The sequence below is a fragment of the Pinus tabuliformis genome, chromosome 2_2 (assembly GCF_031772625.1).
Source record: "Pinus tabuliformis cultivar Carrire ecotype Pingquan chromosome 2_2, CPIR1, whole genome shotgun sequence".
Taxonomy (NCBI): domain Eukaryota; kingdom Viridiplantae; phylum Streptophyta; class Pinopsida; order Pinales; family Pinaceae; genus Pinus; species Pinus tabuliformis.
Genome location: NC_142300.1, coordinates 757,820,894 through 757,838,672, shown reverse-complemented (window position 1 = coordinate 757,838,672; position 17,779 = coordinate 757,820,894).

Sequence of the window (17,779 nt, the reverse complement as noted above, 5' to 3'; positions counted from 1 at the left end):
AGGAATCATTTTTCTAGCTAAATGTATCATATGTACTAGGAATTTGCTGCAACTTTTGAATGAGTAACCACACTTCTACGTCATTCTTCCATTCATCCCTTTCTTTGTTTATCCAATCTAGTTAGATAATAGAAATGAAATAAAACAATGCTTACACATCCTCATCCTTTCTTGAGAGTACATCTGCAACAACATTTCTCTTCCCTTTTTTGTAGATTATTTCAAAGTCATAACCCAATATCTTTGTGACCCACCTTTGTTGTTCTTTTGAAGATAATATTTGTTCGAAAAAGAATTTAAGACTATCATGATCAGTTTTTACCTTGAAGTGTCTTCCCATTAGGTAGAATCACCATTTCTTAATTGCATGTAGTATTGCCAACGTTTCCTTCTCATAAACAGCTCTGTGTAAATAATTTCCTTTGATTAGACGACTTTCAAAAGAAATGGGTCTTTTTTCATGCATTAAAACAACACCAATTCCATTTCCTGAGCAATCACATTCCACAATAAATGTTTTTGTGAATTCTTGCATAGCTCTAAGACTGGTACTCGGCACATTTCCTCCTTAAGATGTTCAAAGGCCTTCATTGCTTCTGGAGTCCAAGAAAATTCATCTTTCTTTAGTAATGTTGTTAGAGGTGCTGCTATTATCCCATAATTCTTAACAAACTTGCAATAATATCCTCTCACCCCGATAAATCCTTGCAGATGCTTTATGGATGTGGGAATTTTCCACTCCTTAATGGCTTTAATTTTTCTAGGGTATACGTTAACACCTTCATGAGATACAATATGACCCAAATATTCCACCTCTTGTACTCCAAAGAAACATTTGGAGCTTTTTGCATATAATTGCTTCTCCTCTAATAGTTTGAGCACCCTATCAACATGTTGAGCATGATCCTTCCAAAACTTGCTATAGATTAGTATATCATCAAAAAGTACTAACACAAATTTTCTAAGGAAGGGTTTGAAAATGGAATTCATCAAACCTTGAAATGTAGAAAGTGCATTGATAAGGCCAAAAGGCATGACCAAAAATTCATAATGAACCTCATGAGTTCCAAATGTTGTTTTGGGAATGTCTTTAATCTTCATTCTGATTTGATGATATCCTGAATGAAGATCCAACTTCGTGAAGTAAATTTCTCCATGTAATTCATCCAGTAATTTAGCAATGACAGGAATGGGAAATTTATCTTTAATAGTAAGCTTGTTGAGCTCCCTATAATCTAAACACATGTACCATGATCCATCCTTCTTGTGTACCAATACCACTGGAGCACAGAAATAACTTTGATTAGGTTAATTATAGGAACGTCTGGCATTTATGCAACCGTACATTCAATTTCACTCTTTTGGGCACATGGATATCTCTAAGACCTTATGATTTCGCGAACACTTCCTAGAATCAAGTGAATATAAATATCATAATCACGAATAGGTGGGAGGTCTTTGGGAGTCTCAAATACTTTGGAATGATTGTCCAAAACTTTTTGGCGATCTTGAGAAATAGATGGTTTTGATGTGGGAACCTCTAGTGAGCAGAATTGTGCAATTACACCCCATTGTTATTTCTTTAGAAGATTTTTCATGGTGTTAGAGTTGATTATCTTTCCCGGTTTCCTTGTGATACCCCTTAATCCAACTTCCTTTCCTTCCCAAAGAAATTTCAAGAAAATTTCTTGAAAATTAAAAGCTATCTTACCCAAAGATTGTATCCATTGGACTCCTAGTACAACATCAACACCTCCCATTGGAATGGAAATAATTTAACTATTCATTACATATTGTTCCATGGATAGCTTGATATTATGGCACTTTCCAGAGAAATTTATGGTTCCTCCATTTGCAACCATCACTTGACACTCTTGTATTGGATATAGGAAGCAACTCAATTTCCTTGGCTATCTTACAATGAGTAAAATTATGGGTACTACACGAATCAATCAACACTATTACCTTTTTCTTCTTGATATGTCCTTCAATTTTAAGAGTTTGAGGAGTGGTAATTCCTCCCAATGCATTACAATATATTGTCGGATTCATTTCTTCTTTATATAGGGTTGGTTCCGGGTGTATATGCTCTTCTTTTGACGTTTCTTGCTCCTGTTTTTCCTCCTCTTCACAATCTATGTAAAATAATTTATTCTCAGCACAGTTATGACCTTTAGTGTATTTTCTATCACAACTATAACAAAGACCTTTTTTTTCTTCCAATAGTTTTTGTGTCAACCTTGTAGGTTGTGGAAGGCCAGGGGAAGCAACACTTCCATATTTAAAGTTGTGAGTGGCAGGCTTCCTTGTTGCCACAATTTTTCTTTTAATTTTTCTTGCCAACCTGAATGCTTTCTCCAATGAACCAGGTTCCCAAAGGCGAACCTCATATTGGATGTTATCCATTAAAGTCCCTATGAACACATCAATTTTATGCTCTTCTGGAATATCTTTTACCCTTATATTCAATTTTTGGAATTCCTTAATGTGCTCCACCATTGAACCCTTTTGTTTGAGATTTATCAATTGGCTAAAGAAGGTGTTACTTTTTGTATCCTCATAATGTGCTAACATTTCCTCTTTAAGAATTGACCAAGTCAAAATTTGTTTACGAGAGAAAAGCCATCGATACCATACAAACTGATTGGGTTCTAAATATAAAGTAGCAATGTGTACCTTTTGTGTGTTTTCCATATTGTGGAGATCAAAATATTGCTCCATATGTGGTATCCATGTTACGGGATCCTTGTCATCAAACTTCGTCATATCGATCTTTGTAACATGGTGGGTCTTCAATCCAACATTAGATTCTATAGAATCATGATTAAAATTTCTTTCGTTCTCATCATGAGTTTCCTCTACTACCTTTCCACCATTACGAAGCATTTCTTGAAGCAACTTTGACAATACTGCTTTCAAAATTTCCATGTATTTCTTTAAATCTTCAATGTTTACCTCTAAACCATCCATCTTAGATTCCATGCCATCAATATTAGCTTCCACGTCATTCATATTAGATTCCATGCCTTTCTTTAAACCATCCATCTTAGCTTTTGTTACTTTTTGTGAGACAAAAAATTGTTGCAGTTGCTCTCGTAATTTTGATATATCCTGTTGCATTTCTTCCTCTTCTTCATGAGTCATGATAGAGCTTTCAAGTTGCTTACTAGGTGTTTCCATTTTCTTTCTTCGGGACATCATATAATGATAATTATTCTTCACTATACCTTTTTAATTACTTAAAACTAATTTTTCAAACCAAACTTATGAATTTTTTTTTAAAAAGTACACACCTTTTTTCACTTTGTAGGAGCTCGATATTGAGCCTGTTGTATCTCTCTAATTTCAGGTCTCTAGGGTTTGAAATTTCGTCTTAGGGTAGCCCTCTGAGACCTATTTCCAACCCCACATGTGCGAAAAATATTGGATTCTCCAAGAAAGATTTATTCCAAATATCTCATGATGGCCTAATTATATACTGGTTAAGTAGAGAGAACTTGTATGAAGTTCCACATGTCACCGTTTCGACCTTCGAACCTAAAAATGATACACAAAAAACTAAACTCTGTCCTTTTTCTATAACTGTTTATGAAATTTCAATCTGATGCTCAGAGAAAAAGTTATGATGATTTACCCTGGTCACTTGTTTGCGATATAATTCAGGACCCTGGAAAAACCCTAACTTCCTTATATCATATCTTCCAAAATATAGTGAGACAATATTGGAAATTTGGACCTGAGGTTAATCAATATTTCAGATCAAATGGGTTTTAATTTTAGCTTCTGAAACTTCTTAAAAAGAATATAGAGAAAAGTCCACAATGGCCTATTTGAAGCAGCAAAACCCTAGAATTCAAAGTTCTAATACCAAATGCTATTCGACCAACTCACAAAATAGAAGAAAAGATAGATCAACGACTTCAAATTCAACCCCTTTGAGCGAGAAACCTACTTTAAATTACAAAAATGAACAATTCTTTGATGATACAAATTACAAGACCTCCTTTCTATATATAGGAGTCTAAGGGGCCTCAATACAATCAAAGCCTACATCACAATAATATTGTAGGGGCACAACAATAATAATAGTGGGCTTCTATGGGGAACAATAATAAAAACATGGGGACTATATGGGCACAATAATACAATAAGTGGGTTTCAATAATAACAATAAGGGGTTACACTAGTAGTATAGGGACCTAACAAACAAGCTAAGGAAATTGTATGTGATTCACATAATTGATTAGAGATGTACTTCAAAATAACACAATGTGGGAAATTTCCAACTAGAAAGTGAGGCCTATGCCTCACTTTTTTCTTCTTAATTATGCAATGCATAAACAAATAAATTGCATTCATTATGGAGTTTCTATTGACATTACAACCTATTTCATTGTTATAACATCATTTAATTCATTTTCTTTCCTTGAATATCCCACTATTATATGTTCTATTCTACTATGAAATTAAAAAAGTACGATAAGAATAGAACCCATTTCTATGCCACTGGCTAATGATTTAATATGGATTAATTTTCATGTGGGATTAGGATCAACATTTCTACATTCCTTAAACTCTTGATTAGAACTAAGATTCTGACCCATTTAGAATATGATTGAATGTCCACGTGTGCCTAACTACTAATGTGAGAACAATGGAAAGAATGTGGGATCAACTCAATGTCATCATGGTCAACAAGATAGATCAAGTTGTACGAGGCATAACATTCTCATATAAATATTCATTGATTTTGTGCTATTTGAAATATTTTAATTTGTACAACAATGTTAAGACTATATGAGCTTCTCCTATATTTTTGACCTAAACATTAGCCATTTAATTGTTCAAATAGGCTCTAAAAGTGGCCTTTTGAGGCAATGGTTCTATTTTTTCAATATCTAAAGTACCAAAATAGATGCAATTATTATGATAATTTATTTTTCGATAACTTTGGTTTACACTTACTCTAAACTTTATTTCAAATGAATTTTATATATAATAAACTGCAATAATAGGATTGAATACAAATAAGGGGGGCTGCAGGGTAGCAAGTCCATGCCTTGAGTGGGAAACAAAAGGCATCAAGTGGGAAAAAATGTAGACTCTAAGTGTTTCAATGTGGAATAATCCAAAGCGGAATGCCAAAGATACCCAGTGATTCTTAACTAGAGAAAAAATAAGGGAAGTTCAATTACAGACTGACAACCCAAGTGTGCCCTCTATAGGAGAGATATGTGACTTAATCATAAAGTACTATCAATTAACTTGATCTGGAAGATCTAAATCTACCACTGCTCTTCATGTTATTCTTGTATCTTAGTCAATAGAAGGGACTGTTGTAGAGTCAATTGCTCAATTGAAAAAGGAATAAATTGTTGAAACGTTTCACTGTTTCATTACTCGAATCTCCCATTTTCACATCTCATCAAAGTGAGTGGGGAAAACATATGGATGAAGAATAAATATTGATGGGATAAAAGAAGAAATGCTCACGAACTTCCAAATAACACCATTGAATTTCCATGCACTCTAACCAGTGTTACTAGAGACATTGAGTAGCATACCATCTAGCAGATCGAGTTACAATTCAATTTACCCAGTTTTTGGCGTCATAGTTAGACCTGTGCTAGATCCAACAACTTAAAAACCAGTGTTAGTTTAACCAGCAACATCAATACAAATATCTGAGTCGGCTGGTCTAGTAGTGGATTCGGTTCCATACTGTGTTATGGAACCAACTCAAGAAAAGATAGATCAATGCCTTAGAATTCAGCCTCTTCGAGGGGGCAACCTCCTTTACATTACATAAATGAACAATTCTTGGATCATACAAATGAAAATACCTCCTTTCTATATATAGGAGTCTAAGGGGTAATAACATAATCAGAGCCGACATAACAATAATAATGTAAGGGCACAATAATAACAATAGTGGGCTTCTATGGGGCACAATAGTAACAATATGGGCACTACATGGGTACATCAATATAATAAGTGGGTTGTACTAATAAGAATAAGGGGTTACACTAGTAGTATAGGGCCCTAACATGCCCCTCTCCTTCAAAAAGCGTTGTCCTCAACGCTTGAGTAGTTCTTGATGCTTCTGTATAAAATTCTTGTCCTCCCATGTGGAATCTTCAGTGGGTAAGTTCTTCCACTTGATGAGACACTCTGAAATTGATTTATTTCGTAGCTGTCGGGTTCTTGTTTCTGTGACTGCTCCAGGTTCCAATATGATTTTTCCTTCCTCTTCAATTTCTGGCAATATTGTTTGAATTGGGATATTTTGCAACTTTTGAATAAGTGGCCATACTTCTTTGTCCTTCTTCCATTCATCCCTTGCTTCGTCTATCCAATCTGGTTGGATAATAGAAATTGCACAAAACAATGCTTCCACATCCTCATCATTGAAGAGTCTTCCCATTCGGTAAGGTCGCCATTTTTTAAGTGCATGTAGTGTTGCCAACATTTCCTTCTCATAAATAACTTGCTTGAGATGTAGTAGTAAAAATACCCAATCACCTAAATCAAAACATTTTTCACTACGATGTTGATCTACCTATTGTTTCGTTTCATTTTTCACCGAAATGGCATTATCCTTTAAAAGTTGGAGAACTTGTTGTTGATGCTCGATGTGATCTTTCACTGCTTGAACCTTTTTCTCCTTGATATGTCCTTCTATATTTTGAGTTTGAGGAGTGGTAATTTCTTCCAATCCTTTACAAGATATGGTCAAATTCATTTCTTGATGCTCGATGTGATCTTTCACTTCTTGAACATTTTTCTTCTTGATATGTCCTTTTATCTTGATAGTTTCAGGGGTGGTAATTCCGACCAATGAATTACAAGATATGGTTGGATTCATTTCTTCTTTCTCGATGTGATCTTTCACTTCTTGCACCTTTTTATTCTTCATATGTCCTTCTATCTTGAGAGTTTGAGGAGTGGTAACTCTTGCCAATGCTTTACAAGATATGGCCTGGTTCATTTCTTTTTTCTCTGGGGTTGGGTCCTGGTGTATATCCTCTTCTTTTGATGTTTCTTGATCCTTTTCTTCCTCCTCTTCATACTCTATGTAAAATAATTTCTTCTCAGTACACTTATGACCTTTAGTGCATTTGCTATCACAATTGTAACAAAGCCCTTTTTCTCTTTTTTCTTCCAATTGTTGTGGTGTAACCCTTGTAGGTTGTGGAAGGCTAGGAGAAACAACACTTCCATCTTTATAGTTGTGAGGGGTAGACTTCCTTGTTGCCATAATTTTACTTTCCATTATGTAACAAAGCCCTTTTACTATTTCCAATTTTTGTGGTGTTGCTCTTTGTATCCTCATAATGTGCTATCATTTCCTCCATGAAAATTGACCACGTAACAAGTTGTTTATGAGAACAAAGCCCTTTATACCATAAAAATTGATCTGGTTCTAAATATGAAGATGCAATACATACCTTTTGTAACAGTGGTACACCATGTAGATCAAAATATTGCTCCATCTGAAGTATCCAATTTACCGGATCCTTGCCATCAAACTTCCTCATCTTGCTTTTTCTTGATTTTAGGAGTTCGATCTTGAAATGACTATAACTCTGTACTTTTGGATCTTCAAGTTTTGAAATTGTGACCTGACATAGCCCTCTGCATCCTTTTTCCAATCCCACAAGTCTGACCCAAATTGGATTCTCCAAGGAAGAGTTATGCCAAATCTCCCACAATGACCTGATTATAGACTAGTTCAATAGAGCAAACTTGTACAACATGCCACGTGTCACTGTTTCAACCTTTGGCTCTAAAAAACATATACAAGATGCTACTGTCCGTCCTCTTTCTGTACCTTCTTACAAAATTTCAATCCGATGCTCAGAGAGAAAGTTATGATGATTTTCCCTAGGTCACCTATTTGGAATGTAATTTAGGAGTCTGCAAAAAGACCAACTTCCTTAGATCATATCTCTGCAAATATAGCACGAGCAACTCTGAAATTTGGACCCAAGGTTCAGTGCGATTTCTTCTCAAATGGTTTTTTTTTTCAACTTCTGAAACGTCACAGAAAAAAGTTATAGCAAAAATTCCACGATGACCTATTTGGAGCAGCAAAACCCTAGAATCCAAAGCTCTGATACCAAATGTTATGAAGCTAGCTCAAGAAAATATGGAAAAGATAAATCAACGCCTTAGAATTCAGTCTCTTCGAGGGGGAAACCTCCTTTAAATTACATAAATGAACAATTCATGGATCATACAAATGAAAAGACCTCCTTTCTATATATAGGAGTCTAAGGGGTCATAACATAATTAGAGCCGACATAACAATAATAATGTAAGAGCACAATAATAACAATAGTGGGCTTCTATGGGGCACAATAGTGACAATATGGGCACTACATGAGTACATCAATATAATAAATGGGTTGTACTAATAACAATAAGGGGTTACACTAGTAGTATAGGGCCCTAACAGACTGATAGGCAACATTTGGGCTAGTTTATCCAGATCCAACAGAAGAACCAATTCACTGAATTTACCCAATGAAAGCAACAATTGGGCCATATAAAGCAATAGAGACATGGGCTAAGGAGGCGAGAGCATCTAAGGGAGAGGTCAAACCACCAAAAAATTATCCTATTTCATAATTTGTTGATTCCAGTGTGTGTTTGTCTCTCGGTAAAGCCTCTTTCCCTCTGCTCTTGTGTTTTTGTCATTGTTGTAAGTGTAGTTCATGTTTCAGTGCTCTTATGAGATGATAACCACTCGAAGCTTCCATATGTAATCTGAGAAAAGGTCATACCCCTGTTATGATTCACTCCACTGCTAATCTGAGCTTACTCGTTCTAAGATGAGTATTAGTAATGAATACAACTACATACCATAACCTAATGAAGCATGATAACTCATTACAAAGATAACCATATACGTAAAGAAATTACCTATACAAATAGAGTGACAAGTATGATGAAAAGAGACATGTACTAGTTATGCTTAGTTGTAAGTATATCCATATTAATCAGAACAATATCTAACATAAAACTAAGTTTATAACAAGTTCATGTGAAATCGATACATATTTCCAATAGTATATGAGTTAAGTAGAAGCATAATAGAAACTATTACTATTCTTATACAAGCTAGATGTTGAATCAAATAGACAACATGAACATCATAAGCTCAAGTTCATGTTAATGACAGTCAATGGTTACAACTATCACATCTATTGAATACGGGTTTACAATTCATACACGACATACTGATAGGTTAGTTCTATTCCCAGCTTGATCAATGCTATCATATGTAAGTAATGGAACCGATTCACTAGTAACATATATGGATTGACTTGAGCTTAAGCAGTGTCCTAGCTCTTATCTCAGGAACAGGTCTGAATAAGGGTAATCATTATGACATAAAGGATAGATCAAATAGCATGAGTAATCACAATTGATATGACAAGCTATGAAAACGAGAACAAACATATCTAATAGTTATGTAAATGAGGTGATATCATGTTTACGATGAGATTAGCCTACCTATTATATGTAATGAATATAGTTTTGACTTTATGTACTATTATGTAATTGTAATGGGTATTTATTATCTTGTTACATTAACCATACGTGTTATAACTTATATCATGTTATTTAATTATGACTAGTACCTTATAAGAAGCTTTGTTCAGGTTACTAGGATTTAATTATCATAACCTTTACAATACTAATGCCATAAGTAATGACTATATAACCTATTAGTATTAGTAACAAAACAAAGAACACTATGCATGTTTGAATCGTAATGGCTCGTATAACTCTAATCAAATTTACTACTATGATTACCCTAACTAATATTATTTCGATATCTAAATGCATACCTTATTACAGGCTATGTAATGCCATATCATAACTAATAAGCCTATTTGGAATTAAAGAATACACTAGTTTACTATCAATCCCACAGAAGAAGTTAGAGATGTTGTAACTTATGAACAATGATAACTTGGTTAAGCTTGAATGCCATTGGATCTATCTGAAAAAATTCATTATAGAAAGCAATAGATTATGAATAATGCCCCTTCCAATATCAATTTGTAAAGTTATAAAATAGATCTTAGATGCACCTTTCACTTTGAGCTTGTCTTGAGAGGAATACATGATTAACAGAGGCATGAACTATAATGCCTTAGTATAAACACACCATATTAAATTTATCACCTGTTGTTCATAGATTATTGCTAAATTATTGTACGCGGAAAACAAGCCTATTGTTACAGCTATGGTTGCCTTATAAAAATTGGCAGTTGCACTGATAATATTCACGCATTAAGTTGGAATCACGAGAATTAGCATAATTATATGCATCAATAAACATTGAATACTTACAGGCTTACAAGTACCTCCCAATTATATGGCCTTTCATAAGGTACAAGAACACACACAAGTAAAGAAATGACAATGACAACATTTATGGAACATCTTACCACTCCATGTAAATGTTTCCAAGAAGGGTGAGAGCTTGTGGATGATTTGCTTGAAGCTGAAGACAAGAATGAAATTACAAGGCAGGCATAAAATAAAAAACATAAATAGGCAATCTAATAAAGCATAATCCCTAAAAATTAGAGCAACCAATGTACCATATGCAAAACCAAATCTTGAAATCTCCAATTAGATTTTTCATAGGTCCCTTATTAATAATCAACATACATTTGGCCTTGTTCATAGCACACATTTGCTAAATTCCCTACACACAATCATGGTGTATGCACCAACTCCCTATCACTAAAGTCTATCTAAGCATTCAAACAAGATGTCTTGCACCAGAATTTTCATACTAAAGGAATCAATCATTTCTACGAGAAAATGTGCTTGCGTGTATAAATAATCATAACAATTAGCTGTTGTCCATTAAAATGCTCGTTGAAGATTCAACAAATTCAAAAGTTTTCCCAATTGCGCATTTCCATGAAATCTTGAGACTTTTTCAAGAATAATATGTTATTCTTGTATGAACAATGGTCTTGAAGAGTACTTACAACCTACACGATCTAGGTAAGTACATGCATGCTACTCCTGATATTCCCTTGGAGTCAACAAATGTAATACATGCACCTTGATCCAGATATTACCTCAGAATTAACACATGTAGTACATCCACCATGCTCCACATTACATGTAATAAATATGTCATGCTTCGTGTTATAAAAAATTAATGAATTTTTTTTATATAATTTAATTTAATTAAACAATAAATAATTTCTTATGTTCCCATATCCTAACCAGTTGTCATGTATAGGTGTGCCCATCTACATGCATGTTCAACCATTTGTGCCCATATATATATGAATGTTCAACAAACCTCTAAAGCCAAAGAGCTCTTCTTGCCACTTGCATCTTCATCCAGACCACATTTTTCCAACTACATGCTCTTGCAAGTCACACTTTTTTTCCTCATTCAGGCCAAACTTGTTTTCATGCTCGTCATTCGTTTCAAATGGAGCTGTCAATAGGTGATGGTTTTAATGGATACATAAATCTATATACCCATATAGAAAAAAAACCCCAAGTGCAGTCGTGCATGCTAAACTCCCTACCCCATGAATCACGCACCAACAATTCTGCGCATCAGCACTCCAACATTGCTCTGATACCAATTGTTAGAGCTAAGATGCACAACAAATTAAAACATATACTTAGCAAATAAAATCAAGCACAGGAGACACAACAATTTAACGTGGTCCACCCAACCAATCCGGGCTATGTCAACCAAACATAGGCATCGACAATCTTTATTAATCAAACAGGACATTACATAATTAATCAAATCCTCACAAACTCTCACACCACTCTCAAACCATCTGTATGGATACCTGTTTTATAGCAAGGAGAATCTAACTGCCTCATAAATCCTCTCACATCAAATATAGGATGCATTAACTCTCTCCCAACAAGCTGGAGCTAATCTAGCAACAAATTCCTATTGTTGTCACCTACTTAGATTTTTGCCTATTTTATTTAAAACAGAAAATCTCAATAGTGGCTTGAGTTTTCTTCCTTATGTGCTTCCATTGACATATTTCCTATGTTCTTGCATCAACAGATGCATGAAGCATAAGTTCACTGGGTAGAGGTTCCTTAGTACCTGACGAGAGCTTTATCATGCTTAATGGCATAGAGATTCAAGAAATTGTAATGGAACACTGCATGGCATAGAGATTCAAGCAATGATGCTGGAAAAAGATGTACTTACAAGAATTGATGCATGGCACTCCATGCACCTTCTTAAGTGTGTGTAGTCTATTGGGAGGGAATTAGAATCTCAATTGTTTTCCCAAGATTCAAATTCAATCAAATGCTTCATGATCGATTATGAGGGATTCATACCTCCTTCCTCGGATAGGGTGAAGGAGTACTTGGAAAGGTTGTAGCTACAAAAATACATAGAGGGGGTGGTTAGTACAGAACTCTAGTTGGGACTCTACATAGAGGAGGTGGTGATTGCACAACTCTAGTAGGATCGTCTAAACCATCATAATATAGCGCAATAACCAAATTCAGGTAGCGCAACAGCCAAAATCATTTTTCACGCCTCTGTAAACCAATTCTCCATTGAGGCACCTTTGAAATACTTGGACCATTTCATATTGGTTCTTCCTATTTTATTGTAGCCGTAGGAGATCAGGAGATAATGAAAACCGGTTCAAGATGTATAGCTCCAGAAGGAAGGAATTCCGTTCAACCGGAAGGAATTAAGATGAAATATCCATGACTCTATCAGTAATAACTGTAATATCCATGACTCTATCAGTAATATCGATCAAGAACACAATATCGATGGCGGAGACTAAGGGAACAAATAAACATTTCATTTTGATAATCAAAGTAAACATTTAATTTTAATCAATTAATGCTAGAATTAGTTAGCATAATTGCGTGTTGAGAAAATACCAAGGGTGCAAACCCCTAATTTCTTAAGGAATATGCAAAATCTGTGAAGAATATAGACAGATGCCTTGGGAAGAGGCCAAATAAAACCATCAAATTTTTTACCTGGTTGAGTTGGTTAAAATAGCAGTTGAAACTCTATAATAGATTCAGAAAAATACTTTTCATAATAACTTTGAATAAAAAAGTTTAAAGACTAATGTGAAGTCAAAAAACCGATTACTCATAGTCTCGGCCATGACGACAGGGACTAATAAGAAAAATTGAATGTTAAGTTAATACCATTAGTTAAACATAAAATGGAGACAACATAGTTGAGTATAATTATTGTAAAAGTAGAATAACTAATATTGATAGTTTGAGAAAATTGGTTGAACATGAAGAGGTTAAAATGTAGTTGAGTAAAATATTCTCATACTAAAGTAACTAATCTTGATAGAAACTATTGTATAGAATTCTAGCATAAAGCATATTATCAAATATATCCAAATCTAACAACTATCCCTTTGTGAATATACTTGAGATTATATAATAAGATTAGTAACAAATATCCCATTATAGTTGAGATTAAATAATAAGATTGCTTGTAACTTAAAAAAAATAATCATTGATATAATATAAACACTAAAAGGCTAGCATTGCATCACATTTACCTAATTAAGGTTGCATTGAAAATTGTAATTCTTCACATTTTAGAGCATTGAAAATTACAATTATAAAATACAATATCTTTTAGGAATAATGAGCATTCCATTTAATATTCTAATTAATTAATTTAACTTTTATAAATAGTTTAAATTCTTTAGTTTATTTTTTATGTTTACAATTTAAAATCGAATTTTATTATAAATAATTTAAATTTATAATGAATGTTAATCAAATAATTGTTGAACAAAAAAAAATTGAATGTTATGTTCGCACAATTCATTACACATAATGAATAAGAAACATGAATAAGAAACATAGTTGAAAATAAGTAATCAATGAAGTAGATCTATCAAGGAAAAGATTAATAAGAAATATTATTAAACCGATCAATTGAAATTCATGATGACTAAAGTTGATTAAGTTTAATACGGTATATCAAACTTTATGAAGGTAAGAGATTACTTGGAATTCTTTAGCACTTTATTTCTATGCTCGAAAATCATTAAAAGAAGTATTTCAAATCACCATATTTTTTCTAGCTTAAAACATTAAGAAAGTTGGTGATCTGATAAATATTTAGAAAAACTAGATCGATGTTGAGTTTAATATGGACTATAGAGTTTGAAGATTATCTTACCATGACATCCCCTTTTGCCTAATATTCCTCTCCTTTCCTATATATTTACCTCCTAAATAAAGCCATATCCACTAGTTTTTTATGAAGGTATGCAATAATATGTCTTCTTATTCATGTTTGACTTTATACCTTATTGTTTTGTTAAATAATGTAATTGGCTACTGAATCAGTCTATTTCCACGGCTAATCCAGATTTTGGTAGCTTTCTCCATTGTTTGCAAGGTTGAAAAGCTCTAGGTCAACAATGAAGGATGCGGATGGATAGAGAATGGTTTCCTCGTGAATCCCTTCCTATCCCCTTGAATTTGTTCATTAAGATAAGCATAGGAGATCACGGTCAAACCCCAAATCAACCGCAAGATTATCGCCGAAACAGAATCCGAGTTCAATCGAAATCTTATCGATTTGCTTTCGGAATAGAAAATCGAAGGTTTAGAGATATATTTAGATAAGATAAAGATATTAGGATTAAATTAATCATGTTGTTATGCTAGAGACCTATTATAAAACTTATAGTCGCACTGTGATATGGTGCGCGCCGGATGATGTAATTTTGAAACAGTTTGTGAATCTTGTTTGCCAGCAACATAATTGGTTTTGTGTGTATGCGTTGTGTTTATTGGATATTATGAACTATTCTATGGAGGGCACCTATGAGCAGTGACAAGTCTTAACAATTGAAATTCGATTTCTTCTCATTCCTTGAATACTCTATTTTGTGTGGAAATGCAACATAATGAATTTTCCATTGAATCGTTATTTGCATAAGTATTTTAATCTGATAACATACCTAGTTTAGTCTGTTATTTGAGTTTATTTATACCTGGTACATCATGGTTATTTCATTTTCTTATTATCTAGCATAGTTCAAGTGTTGTATAGATGTTGTTTGAAATATCTTGTTTGAATGAAAATTGAATAAGTAAAAGTGTGAGAATTTTCTCCTAAACAATTGAGTTTAGACAACATTTCTTCACAATTGTTAGAATAGATTTCTTTTTTCACTTAGGAAATTAAAAGTTGTAGCATAAATATTCAAGACCAAAAAACCCCAAAACAATCCAAGACATGTAGAAGTTAGAATCACTATCATGTCATCCATAAACTAATTCAATAGAAACTAGCTCTTAAGAAATTAGCTGATAACTTTAAATATTGAGACAATAATATAATCAAAAGCACCACCTCCATCTTAAGTTTAGACCCTAACAAGAACATAACGACATAAGGAATAACTTCTAGCACACATAGTGCATCTGTACTTCATCAGTCTACGCACCCTAGTTGACAATTTATGATTGACAATTTAAATACATTAAATTAGACAAACATTTTGGCGTCATCACCGGGGAAGTACAAATAGAAGTTAATAAAACAAAACACATAAAAACATTATATGCTTAGGGATAGAGACTTTAGAGGTAGATTTTTAGGGCGAGGAAGAAGTTTAATTCCCACAGATCCACTTCCTTCACCTAGACTTCGAGAATCCACACCACCTACTCAAACCCGAATTCCTTTTAGAGGTCGAAAAAGGCTTCCTAAAATCTCAAGATCAGAAATCCAATCCAAAACTTCACCCACTTCCTCTACTAAAGCTGTAATTGAAGAAAATCCTACATCCCCAACAATAGGAGTAATATTTCTATCCTCCACTGGTGAGAAAAATTTGGAAGAAAATTAGAAGTTCCTAGTGAAGAAGACGGATCAGAAATGTATTCTGAGCAACCATTGATAGAGGAACTAGAAATATTAGAAGAACACTATATTAGTTCTGAAGAATCTATCATGGCTGAAGAAGGGGAAGGAGAAGTACACAATGTCCATGGTGAAGAAGATAGGATTGGAGGAAGAGGAAGAGGAAGAGGTAGAGGTAGAGGTAGAGGAGAGGGTAGAGGTAGAGGAAACCAAGACCCTTCTGGATTCCCTATTCTTGATGAAATTACAACCCTCACAATGAAACATATATCACCCTCGATTATTCCTAATTTCCATTGTAAGAGAAACGAAGATCCAGAGACATTTCTCTTCGAATTTAAAGTATTATGCAGATCATATGGCTATTTGCATGATGCTCAAAAGTTAAAATTGTTCCTTGCCACATTAAAAGACTCAACATTAAAATGGTTCATGAGTCTAGGAGTGAATTCTATAATAACATGAGGACAAATGAAAGAGGCTTTCATGGGAAAATATAGGGATTATTGTATTCCTAGTAACCTTCAATATGAAGTCTTCAAAATGACACAAAAAGAAGATGAAAATCTTGAAGACTTGGTAGAAAGGTTTTTTTATAATGTTAAAAGTGCAAAAATGGATAATATGGATGAAGAAACCTTAAAATCCCTCTTACTCAGAGCTATCAAAGATGAGTGGAATGATCTCCTTAACTTAACTAGGAAAGGAGATATTTCCCAACTACTATTTGCAAATATTTGTGATTTATGTGTACATATCTCAAGGGGTAAAGCACAAGTTGGAAGGAGTCCTAGACACCCTCTCTTGTAGAGAATTAACAAATCCGTAGCAAGAACAGTTAGCAGGGAAGAATTAGGAAATTTGCATGATACCTTCGAAATAGATATTTTAGGGAGCCTAAGTGAGCAGATAGACACCCTTAAAATACAAAACAAGAAAAATTCTGAAAATGTTGCATTATCCATCTTCTGTCCCAAATCTCGAAACAAACATGCTCTAAGAGAGTGCCCCTTAGATTCAAAAGCCATCGAAACTTGTGTCATATGCATAGATAATCATGATACGAAGGAATGTCCTTCTTTACCGGGTCTCAAGGCTATATTAAATAATGAAGGAATATCAAAACGAGTAGACCCTCTCTACTTTATAGCCAAACGACCATGGAAAAATCCCCAACCAAATCAATCACAAGGATTTAGACCACAACAAGTCACCCAGTCTTCAAAAAATAATTGGAATTTACCCTGGCTGCCTTGGGCTCAGCCACAGTCACAACCTTGGAATCAGGGATGTAAAAGTCCTTATGGAGCCTATGCTCAATATCAACAATACTCGCCATCTTACCTTCCACCACAATTTTTACCCCCGTCTAATCAAATTACTCAAGCTAAACAATTACCACAAGTTCCAGTTCATAATCAAAACCCACAACTTTCCTTACCATTTCAACAAAAAAGAAATCAATTACTTGCTCAACCACTTACAAATCCTAATAATAAAATACCACAAAAACCAGTGTACAGCATGGAGGGTCAGAATCCTCAAACTTATGTAATAACTCCACTAGACCTAAATAATGGCCAGTTAAGTTCTAGAAGAGTATTACCAAGAAAACCTCCTGTTGTCATTCAAGAAACAAGGTACGATCTTCAAAAACATAAAAATCAATCAGAATAAGGGGAGACCTCTATCCCTCAAAGAGGAAATAAACAAACAAAAGAGGTTCCAATAAATACTACTATCATAGGACAACCCTCGCTATCAATTAGACCAAATTTCCTAAAAAGGTTGAAAATCGATGAAGGAGTAGAGAAACAAATTGCCTTGCCTGATTACAAGATGATGGATGAATTGAGAAATGTTTGTATT